The sequence below is a fragment of the Microcaecilia unicolor genome, chromosome 12, assembly GCF_901765095.1.
Source record: "Microcaecilia unicolor chromosome 12, aMicUni1.1, whole genome shotgun sequence".
NCBI classification, from domain to species: Eukaryota; Metazoa; Chordata; class Amphibia; order Gymnophiona; family Siphonopidae; genus Microcaecilia; species Microcaecilia unicolor.
In genome coordinates, this window is record NC_044042.1 from 43,705,725 (window position 1) to 43,721,045 (window position 15,321).

The 15,321-nt window shown below is 46.3% G+C and overlaps 1 pseudogene; it reads left to right on the forward strand.

Annotated features, from left to right (window-relative positions):
• Nucleotides 1-236: 236 nt before the first annotated feature.
• LOC115482212 lies at nt 237-12,032 on the forward strand (annotated as a pseudogene).
• Nucleotides 12,033-15,321: the final 3,289 nt, after the last annotated feature.

The window sequence follows — 15,321 nt, forward strand, 5'->3', positions numbered from 1 at the left end:
ATGAGGCAAGGCTTGGAGCTGGAGATGTGGCTGGGGTAGCACAGAAAACAAGGCAAGGCTTGTGACAGAAAATAAGACAGGCTTGGAGCAAATGCAGCAGTTGTGAGAGCAGTGAACCTTGTCCCTATTATACTAAATGAGCTGCAAAGGTCTGATGTCAGTGACGCGTGCCCCACCCGCCACCACCGTAGGAGACTGAGGAAGCTGCTGGTGCGCACACGCGAGCTGCGGACCACCGAGAACAGTTGCCCTGCGGGGCCGGAGACAGCCCCGGGACTATAAATCCTTGCATGCACTGGATCTGGCTCATCCTGATGATAAGTAAAGCTGTGCTGTACGAGCTACACAACTAATTGTGACTCTCCATCCTCCAAGGTTGCAACATGGCCTCAAGCTTCACTGACAAGAATGAATATTTAAAATACTTCCAGGCTAGAGATTACCTGGGAACCTACCATAACTTTGACACATGTGGCATTTCAGGGAACAGCTTGCTAACATTTGCACTGAAAAAGCTACATCAAACGTTTTCTTCTGGTGAATGCTGTCTGCACATTCTTTCCTACCTGGTGCATAGGTCAACATTGTGCAACCTATTTCACTCATGGCTTCGGGGCGTTCTAGGGTTTGTATGTAGAGGCCAAAGCTCTGGGTTACAGAGAATCGTATTACAGTGAGTTGCATTGAACAACGGATCTTTGAGCTCAATACTGAAAAAATGAGTGAAACTACTACTACTACTACTTATCAAAGTTAACTAGCTGCTTTGTCCAATTATCTTTTGTGGGTATTGGTGGCCTGAATATATTTGGATAAAGTTGTTCAGATAATTTAACAACTCTTTAGCCATTCAGAGAAACCGGACCTTTGCACTGAGCGAATAACGTGAAACCATGCCTCTCATGCCTTCTCTATTTAATCTGGGTATACTTTTCGTGTGCTGCAGCTTCTCTATGCAAAGTTCAGCAGGTCACCAAGGGGAGAATATTAACCATAAGAATTTGTCTGTTTAACTCCTAAAGTCAACCAGACAGATCTCTTGAATAATTATTTTTCTGTCGGTGACAGGATGCTGGGCTAGATGGACCTTTGGTCTTTCCCAGTATGGCACTACTTATGTACTTATGTACTTATGTCTTTATACTATATACTTTAGTGGTGCAAAACTCTAGTGTACACTCCCTCCCTATCCCCACTTACAGAAAAACACACTGGGGATGTCATTTTATGTGTTTTAAATATATCTTCTAATTTTAAATGTATTTTCTGTTTCCTTGTGCCCAATTTGCATATGCATTTTAATTGAGTAACAAGCCAATTAGTGCCTATAATTGGGCTCTAATAATAATTTGTGTTAATTGGCAACAATTTGGATTTACACGTGCATCTTGCTAAACACTATTCTATAAAGATGCACGTGTAAATCCTTTAGTGTGCAACTGAAAAGGGGGTGTGGCCATGGGAGGGTCAGGGGCATTCACTAATGATGCACACAGTATTATAGAATTCCGGGGATCGTGGGGTCTGAGCCTAATTTACACGTTTCAGTTGGTGTAAATCCTTGTGCCAAAAATTGGGCATAGATCCTGATGCTATGTGCCATTCTTTAAACGGTGCCCAACTCAAAGTGCCATTTATAGAATAATGCTCAGTGTGCATTTTTTCGGCGCCCAACTTTGGTAAGTGTGATCTTTCTATCCCTCCTGTTTACTAAGCTGCGTCCTAATGCCAACACAGCCCATTCACTTTGAATGGGCTGTACTGGCATTGCTGTGTGGCAGCCGCTAGTGTGGCTTCGTAAACAGGGGGGTACGTGTGTATGCAGTCACGCAGTTTTATAGTTTGCAGGGATGCAGTTTGGGTATCAGCTGAATCTGCATAAATTCTGTGTTCATATCCTGAGCTTCCCCCCTGACAAGTCAAGATACCCTCCCAGCCCCCTGGGCAAGATCCAGAACCCCCAGGGCCACCAAGAGACTGGGGCCCGGGGCAAGGCCACTCCTGGGGCCCTGCCCCCGCTGCTGCCCCCCCTGAGGTTGCCGCCGCCGCCGCTCCCCCCTCCATCCGCCACCGGGTCAGGCCCCACGCATTGAAATCACAGCACCTCTCACCTCCATGTGAAAGCGCTGCAGGCAGCAGCAGATTGCCTCCTTTTGGGCCTCCTTCCCTCCCTGTGTCCCACCCTCACGGAAGTTATGCCAGACGAGGCCGGGACACAGGTAGGGAAGGAGGCCCAAAGGGAGGCGATCTACTGCTGCCTGCAGCGCTTTCACACAGAGGTGAGAGGCACTGTGATTTCAATGCAGGGGACCCGGCCCGGTGGCAGACGGTCGACAACGGAGGGTGGGTGGGACTGCGGCGCCGGGCACCCCTTGGAGGCCCGGGCCCGGGGAATTTTGTCCCCCTACCCCCCTCTCGGCAACCCTGAGAACCCCTCCCAACCCCAACAGGGCAAGACCCCCTCCTACCCTTCCCACCACTCGTGCAGTCTTAAGACTACCACTTGAGTTAACAGTGGCCATTTTGACCATGGAGCCATAGAGACAGAGAGAGTGAGGTTTACTGCTGCCCCATTGCACTGCTGGACTGCCAGGAAGTTCAGGTAGGCCAAGGGGGAGGGGCAAGATGGGGGTCTGGATCTGTGGAGGTTTTGCCTTGTTGGGGAAGAGAGGGCTCTGGACATTGAGTCTGGACTTTGCAAGGGGGGTGTCTTCCCTTGCCAGAGAGTGAACATTGGAAATGTGATGATCGGTACTGGAAGTTGTTTGGGTGCTGGTCAATATTCAGTGTTGGCATCTACATAGCTAACTGAGCAAATTTATGACTGCTTTTTATGCGCTCCTAAATGCCCAGTTATCTGTGCTGATGCTGGCACCCACATAACTCTAGACTCCTCCATGACTCTGCTCCCATAATGCCTCTGTGCGGCCTGACTCCAAAATGGCCTGTCAGTGCTGATATTTAGCAGCACTGCCCACTTAATTCCCACTGAATATCAGCAGTTAACCAGCTCCAAGCTATCCTCTGTGTTTATCCCACACATTTTTATGGTTTATGGTTTATGATATATTTGATATATTGCCTAATCTGACAAGCAGGTCAAAGCAGTTTACAAAATAATAACATTTAATATAAGCAGAAATGAACGCCAATAACAAAATAGGAAAGATATGCAAACACACAAAGATAAAATATACACCGTGTTTAGTTTCCCTGGCTCTGACCATATAATCAGTCTGGTGCCTGATCTCTGAAAACCTGTTTAAAAAATATTTTTTAAGTAAAACATTAAATCTCTTAAATGGCTGCTCTGAACAAACATCATCCAAACGGATCTGAAGAAGGTGCAAATCAATATTAAGTAACACATTAGGAAAAACAAGGAAGATATAATCAGCATAGGAATGAAAGCTACTGTTAAATGATTGAAATAGAGTAGCCAAAGGACTGAGAAAAAGCTAAAGAGTAACGGTGACAGAATAGATCCCAGACAAAAGAGAAGTGGAAGAAGCGACTGAAGAGAAATGAGCAGAAAATGAACGTCCATGCAAAAATGATGTAAACCAACCATAAACTGACCTGGCTAATTCAATATTGGTCAAACACTTGAGCAGAAGTATATGATCAATAAGATCAACGTCCACAGAAAGGTCAAGGGAAGCAATTAAAGCAATCTGATCAAGTGTGAATCAAAGTTCACTATGGAGAGAAGCAATCACATATTATGTGCTGTAATCAGGGTCGGTCTTAGCAATTGCGGGGCCCTGTGCAGACCAGTTCAGTGGGGCCCCCTGCCCATGCCCACACCCGCCCTCCCATGCCTGCACCCACACCCCCTTGATTTGCATCCACCACGTTTCAGTAGAGAGCAGCAGATAGTGGCAGCAAGTTTCTTATCCTGTCAGCTACTGAGCCCAGAGCCTCCTTGCTGCTGTGTCCCACCCTTTTAGAAGCAGGAAGTGACATCAAAAGGGGGCGGGACGCAGCAGCGAGGAGGCTCTGGGTTCGGCAAATGACGGGATATGAAAATCGCTGCCACTACCTGATGCTCTCTACTGAAATGTGGCTGCACATTAAGATATGGAGCAGGGAGGTGTTCCGAGAGAGGAGGACAGACATGCCAGAGATGCGAGGCCCCTAGGAGTGCGGGGCCCTGCGCAACCGCCCCTGTCGCCCCTGCCTAAGACCGGCCCTGGCTGTAATACTGTCAAAATCTCACTTGATGAAGTACAAGGGAGCATTCAACATGAGAAAGGAATTGTTGAAAAACTATTTTTTGGTAAGTTGACAAAAGAAGCAGAGATTAGAAATCGGGCTGTACTTAGCTGTACATAAAGGAATCCTGTGCAGAAAGAAGGGATCCTCAGGAGCTTAGCCTAGAATGGGTGGCAGAGCTGGTGGTTGGGAGGCAGGGCTAGTGCTGGGCAGACTTATACGGTCTGTGCTGGGGCTGGTGGTTGGGAGGCGGGACTAGTGCTGGGCAGACTTATACAGTCTGTGCCGGGGCTGGTGGTTGGGCGGCAGGGATAGTGCTGGGCAGACTTATACGGTCTGTGCCAGAGCCGGTGGTGGGAGGCAGGGATAGTGCTGGGCAGACTTATACGGTCTGTGCCAGAGCTGGTGGTGCAAGGCGGGACTTGTAGTTGTGAGGCGGGGATAGTGCTGGGCAGACTTATAGGGTCTGTGCCAGAGCTGGTGGTTGGGAAGCGGGGATAGGGCTGGCCAGACTTATACAGTCTGTGCACTGAAGAGGACAGTACAAATAAAAAAGTAGCACATATGAATTTATCTTCTTGGGCAGACTGGATGGACCGTGCAGGTCTTTTTCTGCCGTCATCTACTATGTTTACTATCCACCTTATAACCGAAAGAGAAAAATGCCTAGATTTCGACCCAAATCGGGAGATAGATGTTTATCTCACAAAAACGAATAAATCGGTATAATCGAAAGCCGATTTTGGACGTTTTCAACTGCACTCCGTCGCGGATGCGGACAAAGTTGATGGGGGCGTGTCAGAGGTGTGGCGAAGGTGGAACTGGGGCGTGGTTATTGGCCGAGGAGAGATGTACGCGTTAGGGCAATAATTGAAAAAATAAAGGTGTTTTTAGCGAAAATTTAGGACACTTTTGTTGGACCCTTTTTTCACACGAACAGGTCCCAAAAAAGTGCTCTAAATGACCAGATGACCATCGGAAGGAATCGGGGATGACCTCCCCTGACTCCCCCAGTGGTCACTAACCCCCTCCCACCACAAAAAAATGATGTTTCACAACTTTTTATTTTCACCATCAAATGTCATACCCACCTCCCTGGCAGCAGTATGCAGGTCCCTGGAGCAGTTGTTAGGGGGTGCAGTGGACTTCAGGCAGGTGGACCCAGGCCCATCCCCCCCTACCTGTTACAATTGTGCTGCTTAATGCTTATTAGTCGTCCAACCCCCCCCAAACCCACTGTACCCACATGTAGGTGCCCCCCTTCACCCCTTAGGGCTATAGTAATGGTGTAGACTTGTGGGCAGTGGGTTTTGAGGGGGATTTGGGGGGCTCAACACACAAGGGAAGGGTGCTATGCACCTGGGAGCTCTTTTACCTTTTTTTTGTTTTTGTAAAAGTGCCCCCTAGGGTGCCCGGTTGGTGTCCTGGCATGTGAGGGGGACCAGTGCACTACGACTCCTGGCCCCTCCCACGAACAAATGCCTTGGATTTATTCGTTTTTGAGCTGGGCGCTTTCATTTTCCATTATCGCTGAAAAACAAAAACGCCCAGCTCACAAATTGTCGAATAAAACATGGATGTCTATTTTTTGCGAAAATACGGTTTGGTCCGCCCCTTCACGGACCCGTTCTCGGAGATAAACGCCCATGGAGATAGGCGTTTTTGTTCGATTATGCCCCTCTATGTTTACTATGTTTAGCTGGTATAGCAGGGTCAAGGGAGGCTTTTTTTTCAGAATACATAAGACCAGACCTTTTTTGAAAGTGAAGGTACAGTGCCAGAGGATAGACCATGATTTATTAAAATCAGCACAAGTGGAAGCAAACTTTGAGAAGAAGCTCAAAGCCAAAAAGAAGGAAGAGAATCCAGAGCACATAAGTCTAATGGAATCCAATGTGACACAAAGGGAGGTCAGTGTTGGGAAAGAAAAGACCATCCAAGACATAGACAAAGACTGTCTAGGAGGTGTACCCTGGGTAGGAGAGAGCTCACCAGAAGAAGGTGGCTGAGTCAGCCCATGAGGGAGAGAGAGTATGAACTTTCTCTAGAAAATATTGTGCCAGAGAATCTGCAGAAGGAAGAGAATCAGTAGAGCACTTAGTTTTGCAAGTGGTAACATGAAAAACTAGGTGAAAAAGGTGCCTTGTACGATTAGGGGAAGAACTAATCAAACATGTAAAGGAACTCTTCTTAGCCTGTTTCAAATTAAAGTAAAAAAGTTGGAGTTCTGACTTGCAAATATTGCATAATGTTGATATGCCATGTTTACACCAAAGACATTCTGCTCTACGAAGTCTACACTTAACTAAACGGAGACTTGAATGGAATCATGGGGCCTTACAATTCAAAGAGTGGTTACAAGCATGAAACAGTGCAAAAGAATCAAGTCCTTCATGAATAGCTTGCTCATCCAAAGGAAATGAATCAAAGTTCTCAAAAAAGAAGGGGAGAGGCATCAGGGACCAAATGCTGGAGCTGATAAGACTTACAGATAGAAGGGGGCTGAGAATAAGGGACCAAAAAGCTGACAGAACAAGAAAAACTGATCAGACCAGGATGGAATCCCTACCGCCTCCACTGAGTATTATAAGCATCCACTACCTTCTCAATGAAACAGTATTTCCTGATTTTACTCCTAAGTGGAGGAGTAGCCTAGTGGTTAGAGTGGTGGACTTTGGTCCTGGGGAACTGGGTTCAATTCCCACTGCAGGCACAGGTAGCTCCTTGTGACTTTGGGCAAGTCACTTAACCCTCCATTGCCCCAGGTACAAATAAGTACCTATATATAATATATAAGCCACATTGAACCTGCTATGAGTGGGAAAGTGCAGAGTACAAATGTAATTAAAGAAAAAAAGACTACCACCTCAATGGCTTCTAGTTCTACAGCTTCCCTATCTCTGAAAACACTAGTTTGCATATCTTTCAAGTATTTAAACATCTGTATCATATCAAATTTCAAGTTAATAAGAGTTTACTATCCCACCCATCAAATACAATCTATCTGAGCAGCTAACAACACTAATATAGGGGAAAAGAGGGAAATTGACATCACAAACTAGAGAGGAAAGGTGGACATGAAACTACAATATTCAATAGGACAGAGGGAAGGTGCCAACTCAGCCTACACCAGCAACCCAGGGCAAATATGGAGAGAAACAGAACACATAAGGATTTGTCAGTAAAAAGAAATATTTTAAAATCTACCTTAAATTATTGTTGGGAGGTTTGTATTCTGAGATGATATGACAACATATTCCATTGTTCTGGGCCTTTAACTGAAAAGATAGCATGTTGCGTGTGTTCATGAATGATTTCCTGGAAGGTGGGAATAGATAGGTGATTTTGCTGAGAGGATCAATCATGGTGGGCAGTAGGAGACCAAAAGATACAAAAGATAAAGTGGTTCTCCAGTCCGAAGAACTTTAAAAGTTAGGAATAAAGTCTTGTAGGTTATATGGTGAATGACTTCAACAGAGGAATCACATGGTCATACTTTTGGCACCTACGATTAATTTAATAGTGATATTCTGTACCAACTGCAATCTCCGAGGATCTTTCACTCAAAGACCATTATAAAGGGTGTTGCAGTAGTCTAATTGACTAATAACCAAAGAATGAACCAGAATATTAAGAGCTGTTGGTTGGAGGAATGATTTAAGCTTGAAAAAGGATTTCTTGACTACTGCCCCTACCTGTGGTGTGAAGGAGAGGTAATTATAAAGAATTTTCCTCTATTCAGGTCTCTGTGCAGAGATTGTCTCTCACGTATTTGTGTACATATGTTTATTATTCCACTTTATCTATGATTTATAACAACATTAGTGTTGTAGAAATGATAAATAGAAGTAGTTGTATTTGCTGAATGTGTAACTAGCTTTAATTATTGGCCCACAGGTTTCATTGCTTCCTTGTGTCTTGTGTTTTAATTGTTTATTTTCTAAGCCAAGTAATATAACAGGGGGGCATCCTAATAGACATTGGCACTGGTCCCATCATCTATCAGCTCCTCTCAGCCTGTGAGTTCTTCAGAGAAACCATCGTCACAGATTACATACCCCAGAATTGGCAGGAGATGGAGATATGACTGAAGAAGGAGCCGGGAGCGTTTGACTGGAGTTCAGTGGTGAAGTTTGTGTGTGAACTGGAAAGCGACAGGTATGGGCTATTCAATTAAACTCAAGATTATTCTGTTTTAAAAATATATTTTCTGGTCAATGTTCATCCAGCAGCTTTCAGCACTGAATATTGGGGTATTTGGCAGCACCTGGAAGTTATATGTGTACACCAATATTCAGTGCCGAACCTGGATAGTCAACCGGGTATTGTTAAGACTGCATTATGGGCTCCTTTTACCAAGCAGTGGTTAAAAGGGGTCCTGGGGTAATGTCAACATCGATGCACAGATTTGCTGCACCTAAAGCCCCCTTTAACCGCCACTGATAAAAGGCTTTTTTTTTTTTTTTAAAGGAAATGGCTGTACGGTAAGTTAAACACTTGCTGCACAGCCATTTCCTGGGGAAGCCTTTACCGAGCTAGCCCAGTGGTAACTAGGCAGCATGAGGCACTGCCTGATTACTTCCAGGCACACCCCTAGTGCTCAAAAAATAAAAAAATATGTTCTACTGCTGGGAATGGTGCAGGTTGGGGGTTGGAACTACCACCAGGCTCCCCTGGGAGCCCAGAGGTAGAGACGAATTACCGTGTGGCAAGCCTGTGGTAGGCTTGCTGTGCTTTTGTAAAGGGGCCCCTATATGTGGTCCTACCAATGTGCCCAGTTAACTCATGGGTCTGCCCCAACTCCACCCTCAGACTCCATGGCACTAACCAGATAGTGCTGTGGTAGTTAATGCTAATATTCAATGGCATTATCCGGTTAAATGCTCCTGAATATTAGCAGTTGGACCAACCAGCCCCATTTAATTGAGATTTGCATGCAGGTCAGATTTTTCAGCTAACCTTGGTGGAATGCGTAAGAAAGAATGGCATACATTAGAGGCAGTAAATGCAAATCTCTCTCATGAATATTCATTGTTGATATCCTGAAAACCTGACTGGCTGAGGTGCCTCCAGGACCAGGTTTGGCCATAATATGTACTGTTATTTCAATATTGTTTCTCCTGTACTTGTCTGTTGCCTATGTCCAGATTATTAAAAATGTGGCCCTAATCCATAGCTTATTGCAAAATGTCACCTCTGCTGTCCATCACCGCAATTGGCTCAGGCACTGACAGGAAAGATGACATTTAAAAATAAATAAAAAGCCGTCAGCAGTCTGCATCGGCCCCAATCTCTGTCCCCCTCCCAGCTTGACCCAAACCCCTCATTCTACTTAAACAAACACTCCTCTGGTGTCTAGTGTCACCCCATGGACATGACTGACCCCACCCTCCCTCCTCCCTCCAAAAGCCCTGGTGTCAAATGACACCTGACCCAACTTGACTTTCAAAAAACTCCCTGGCTTTTAGTGCCCCCCAAACCCTTCCCCTCGCCCCCCCCCCAACAGAACCCCATACCTGAAAGAGACAGGAGGGATACCTATTTGCTCCTGTTTTGGCAGTGCCATTTTGAAAATAGTAGCCCTGCGTGGTGCATCCTGGGATGCACCGGGTGAGGTTAGCCTGCCATATAAGGCACTTTTCCCTTATTTGGTAATCACTGCCCAATTTTCAAATAAGGGAGTTTTTTAAAAAGTTGGTCAGGTTTTGTGCCACTAGACACCAGGCTCTTTGGAGGAAGGGGGTACCACTAGTCACCAGGGGTAAGTTGGGAGGGAGAGAGGGGGGTTGACCATGTCAGGGAGTGGGATACTACTAAAAAACAAGGAAGTGTCTATTGAATTAGGGGAAGGGAGTTCAGTTGAAGATGGGAGGGTGCCACTGGACACCAGGGAGTTTATTTTAGTTTGTGGTGGGATAAGGGTTGAGGTTGGAGGGGAGGGACATAGGACTGCAGACCATGAAGGCACTGTACGCCACCTCAGACCTGATGGTAGTTTTTTTGCATTGTGCCCCCATGATAGACAACAGCACACAGCTGTGCATTGCTGTGGGGTAATTACTAGATTCTTTATCCTACGTTTTAATATGCTGATTTTTGCCACGGGAGTAAAGTTCAACATAGAAACATTTTTGTATACAGTGGCCATTAACATTCAGATCAACTGGTCTTTACCTGTATGCTGCACCCCACTGCAGCTTTCTGTATTAGCCCCAGAGACAATGCCTTCTTGTTTTCTGTTTCCCCCTTCACTGTCCCGCCATCCCCGTCTATTTTCATGCCTCCTCTGCCCCCAACAGGTCAGGGTTGCCATAAGCCCATTGTTATTTCCTGTCCTTTATTGTTCAGAGAAGAAGAAGGCAAGGTACTCCAATAAATATTCATGAGAGAGATTTGCATTTACTGCCTCCAATGTATACCAATCTTTCTCATGCATACCATCAAGGTTAGCTGGAAAATCTGACCTGGAGGAGTAGGGTGCCCACCCCTGGTTCAGAGGCCGCTTAATCTTTGTACTTTGATTCTGGATTTTCTAGTGAAAAGTGCAGAGAGAAGGAAGAGACACTGAGGAGAAAGGTTCTGCCGTGTGATGCCGTGTGATGCCACCAAGAAGAACCCACTAGACCCATTGGTTCTGCTCACATTCTTGTGCCTGGAAGCTTCTTCTAAAGACCTGGATGCCTATGGCTAGGCCATGAAGAATATAACATCATTGGTGAAGCAAGGGTGTCACTTAGTGCTGCTTGTGGTCTAGCAAGAGACCTATTACATGGTTGGGCATTGCAGGTTCTCCTGTCTGTATCTGGAGAAGCAGCATGTGGAAAAGGCTGTAGAGGAGGCAATGTGCTGTGTGGAGCATCTCGAGCTAGCTCCTAACCTGGAGAAAGACACCTGTCCTTTGGCAGATTGTGATACTGCACTGTATCTTCTAGCCGGCAAAACAGACCCATAAGAGCATTGGTGATAAATACAGGAACCATTTATGTAACATTCTAACAGTTCACTACAAAAATCCTGAAGGAACCTTATATTTCTAGCATAAATACACTGGGGTGGACATTTAGCACTAGTTAAATGGATAGGAGACGCTCCTACCTGGTTAACTAGCACTGACCGGGTCTTCACAGGATATTCAGTGCCATATAACTGCAGCAATATCCGGTTAGTGTGGGGGCAGAGCCAGGGTTTACCAAGGTAATTGCTGATACTCACTGGCAGTACCTGGATAGCTCCTGGATAACTTAGGACAGTAATAATGCTGTCTTACATTAATTAGATAGGTATCCTGATATGCCTCTAGATATTGGCAGTAACTTCCAGCAGGCCGTCCAGTACCTGGATATTCAGTGCCAGTTCCCTTTTAACACAACAAATAATTCCCATGGGTTTATTTCAGGCTTTGTGAAATATAGAAGGTTAGAATGTTGTTCCCCACAAGTCTACTCTTTACTCTGTTTTTGCAACGTGATTTGCTGAATTTCTGATCTGAAGAAGAAGGGTTATCTTTCAAAGCTCATCAAAAAATGTATTAAGTTAGTCCAATAAAAAAGGTATCACCTTATTATCTTTTCTTTGTTTTTTGTTTTTCTATTTATTACCTGCATCATGATCTGAAATAGATTATCATGTATTTAGCATCCCCTGTTACTACAGCTGGAAAGTTCAGCCTTTTCCAAATGCTCACTTTTAATTGTATCCCTTGTGCCATTATCTGGTTGGTGATGTTTGTACATTTTCATGCTGTGACATGCTACATCATTTGTATGTTGTGCTGAAGCAGTGTCATACATGAATAAATCTCATCTTTATAAACAGTTCATTTATCTTTCACAGTGCTTGCTGTCTAGATAGCGCTAGTATTCAGATGCATAGCCATTCTCGAAGGAGGGGGAATTAGGTGGACAGCCCAGTGCTCTACACTTTCTCAGTAACCCCACCCCATGCAACCAGCTACAGAGTTCAGTCACAGAATGTTCTTGACATCTTCCATCCTCCCTTCTACTGGCAGGAGGCATAAGAGCGCTCTCACCTACTGGTGCTACTCTGTCAGCTTTATGACATGGGAGAGCATTAGGGAAAGAGAGAAGTACCTTCCGCTGATGCCCTTGCCCCTCCCCCCCCCCCCCCCCCCCCCCCCCCCGCTGCCACTGCAGTCCCCGGTCTCACCTGCCTGCCCTTGGCTCCGTCTGCCACCAGGCCCCCTGCATTAAAATCGGCAGCACCTCAGCTCCGTTTGGAAAAGCAGATTGCCTCCCTTCGGGCCTTCCCTCACTGTGTCCCACCCTCGTCTGATGTAACTTCTGGTTTCCGCAAGGGCGGGACACAGGGAGGGCCCGAAGGGAGGCAATCTGCCTTTCCAAATGGAGCTGAGGCGCTGCCGATCTTAATGCAGGGGGCCCAGTGGCGGACGGAGCCGAGGGCAGGCAGGTGAGACCAGGGACTGCAGCACTGGTGGCCTGACCCCCGGCGCCGGGCCCCCCTTGGAGGCCCAGGGAATTTTGTCCCCCCTGCACCCCTTCTCGGCGGCCCTGTCCATGTCCAGCATCCATCCTTTCTCTGCATCCCTATCTATCTGACCCAGCATCACCCTGTCTTCCCACAATGTTGAGCAACTCTATTCTTTGTGTCCCTATTCTTGCCCTGTCCAACATAACACTTCTGTGTCCCTGTGCCCCCACCACATTCCAGCATCCCTCCCCCTCTCTTCCCTCTCTCTGCCCTCCCCAGGGATCCAGCAAGTGTTCCTCTCTTTTTCCTCACTCTTATTCTGTCTCCTCTTTGCAGGATCAGCACCTCTCCCTCTTCTTTCTTTCCTCACAGGCACTGGCACCTCTCTTTTTTCTTGTCCTCCACCTCCACCAAGTCCAGCACCTCTTTCCCTCTCCACGCCCCTTCTCTTCCTCACTCCCCCTCATTGGATCTCTCTCTTCCCTACCTGACCTCTGTCTAGCACCTCCCTTCCTCCTTGCCCCCCCCCATGAGGCAGCACCTTCATTGCCCTCCCCATGATGCAGTACCTCTCTCCCTCCTTGCCCCCCATGATGCAGCACATTTCTCCTTCCTTGCTGACCCTATGATGCAGCACCTCTCTCTCTCCTTGTCCCCCCATGATGCAGCACCTCTCTCTCTCTCCTTGTCCTTCCCATGATGCAGCACCGCTCTCCTTCCTTGTCCCCCATGATGCAACACCTCTCTCCCTCCTTATCCCCCATGATGCAGCAACTCTCTCCCTCCTTGTCCTTCCATGATTCAGCACCTCTCTCCTTCCTTGCCCTCCTCATGATGCCCCAAGTGCTGCTCTATAAACAGCACCCAACAAGGGTGCCATTTACAGAACCTGTGTTGTGCTGGAGCAATGTGTGTGTGAGGGCAGCTTGCACTGCTTCTGTTGCTAATGTTGTACGTTTTGGTGGTATGAGTAGCAATGTGTGTGTGTGTGTGTGTGTGTGCTGTGGGGAATGGGAGTGGGTTATGATTTTGAAATATCCTGTAATCTCTGCATAGGATCCAGTTAAGGTTTTCCTAATAAAGAGTCCCTAGCATGAGTCTGAGAGTTTTGAGTATCTGAAGAATAGGATGATTCTCCACACAGCGCCAAGGACATTAAGGTCCTCCCAAGGACTCTCACTAACCACACCCTCTCCAAAAGACATTACATGATGTGATACCCGCAAGCGAGCCTTCTCCGGAGTAGCCCCCACACTCTGGAATGCACTGCCTGAAAGGCTGCGCTTAACACAAGACTATCTCTACTTCAAGAAGCAGGTGAAGGCTTGGCTCTTCAACCAGGCCTTTAATGGAAGAAGCAACTAACTTGTTAGTCTCACACACACACAAGGAGTGACTTGGGCTGCACATACTGCAGCGGGATATGTTTCTCCACTCCTAGCCTAGCTGAGATAATATTTAAACATCTCTCTGACCTCATGTGCAACTTTCTTCAAATCAGTCACCTTACTTTCTAACTTCCTACTCTCTTACCCATCTATATGTTACAACTTTGCCTTACCCTTCACTGCCAATTATAATGTTCTATTACGTATTGTGTTGTCATTGCAAGTAGTATTGTTAATTGAATATTTTTACTGCTGTAATTGTCTATTGTTCATGTTTGATCTATTCTTACTGTATACCGCCCTTGAAGTGAATTCCTTCAGAAAGGCGGTTAATAAATTCTAATAAATAAACAAATTGTCAATGTATCCTACTACAGCAAATGTTTGGCTTTATATCTTTCTAGGAATTAAAAAAAAATGTTAAACCTCCTGTTTCAGGATGTTTTCTGTTACAGCAATGGCACTACAAAAAAGGATATGTGAGAACCATTAGAGGAAATTCAACTTCTCCTACTGATTCAATTCAACAGAGCTGAAATTGCGATTACTGCTCTATTCTTAACTCTGTACACACACACAGCAGCAGTGCGGTGCCCTCACCAAAGAGAAACCAAGTATGAGAGAGAGAGAGAGCAGTGGGAATGCAAAAACAGGGCTTGTGTAAATTCACCAGTTCGAGAGCACAACCAAAAAAAGATTACGCACTTTGAAAATATATAAAATTTCAACTGTTGAAAATGGACTTACGGGAGATAATTTATAACAAATTTGTGAGAAGCCCCCAAAGACAACCCATTTTCTGCCTAAGTTATAAAGGCAACTATAGGCACCTATGTGTCTATATAAATTCAGCTCCCAGAACCAACCCTAACAGTATACAATACCATGGAGAACAAAACTGAGAATATTATAATGCAGGTGCGGACTGAGAGTACTCTGGGCCCCCAGGCACTGAGACTACTTTGGGCCCCCTGCCATGCTGCTGCCGCCCCCGCCATGATGCTGATGCCCCCTGTCATGCTGCTGTTGCCCCCGCCATCTGCTGCAGCCACCACCAGTGCCCCCACGCCTGTCATGTTGCCTCCCTCCCACCGTGTTGCCGCTGTCCCCTCTTACCTTGAAGGGCCCTGCTGGTCCAGTGGCTGTGGCTTCTTTGCGGGCAGGAAATAAATACCTTATTTCCTGCCCACCCACTATCTCTACTCTGCCTGGCGCGGTGCTGTGTTTACAAAATGATTGCCGAAACTCGGTAGACTTGGCAGCCATTTTG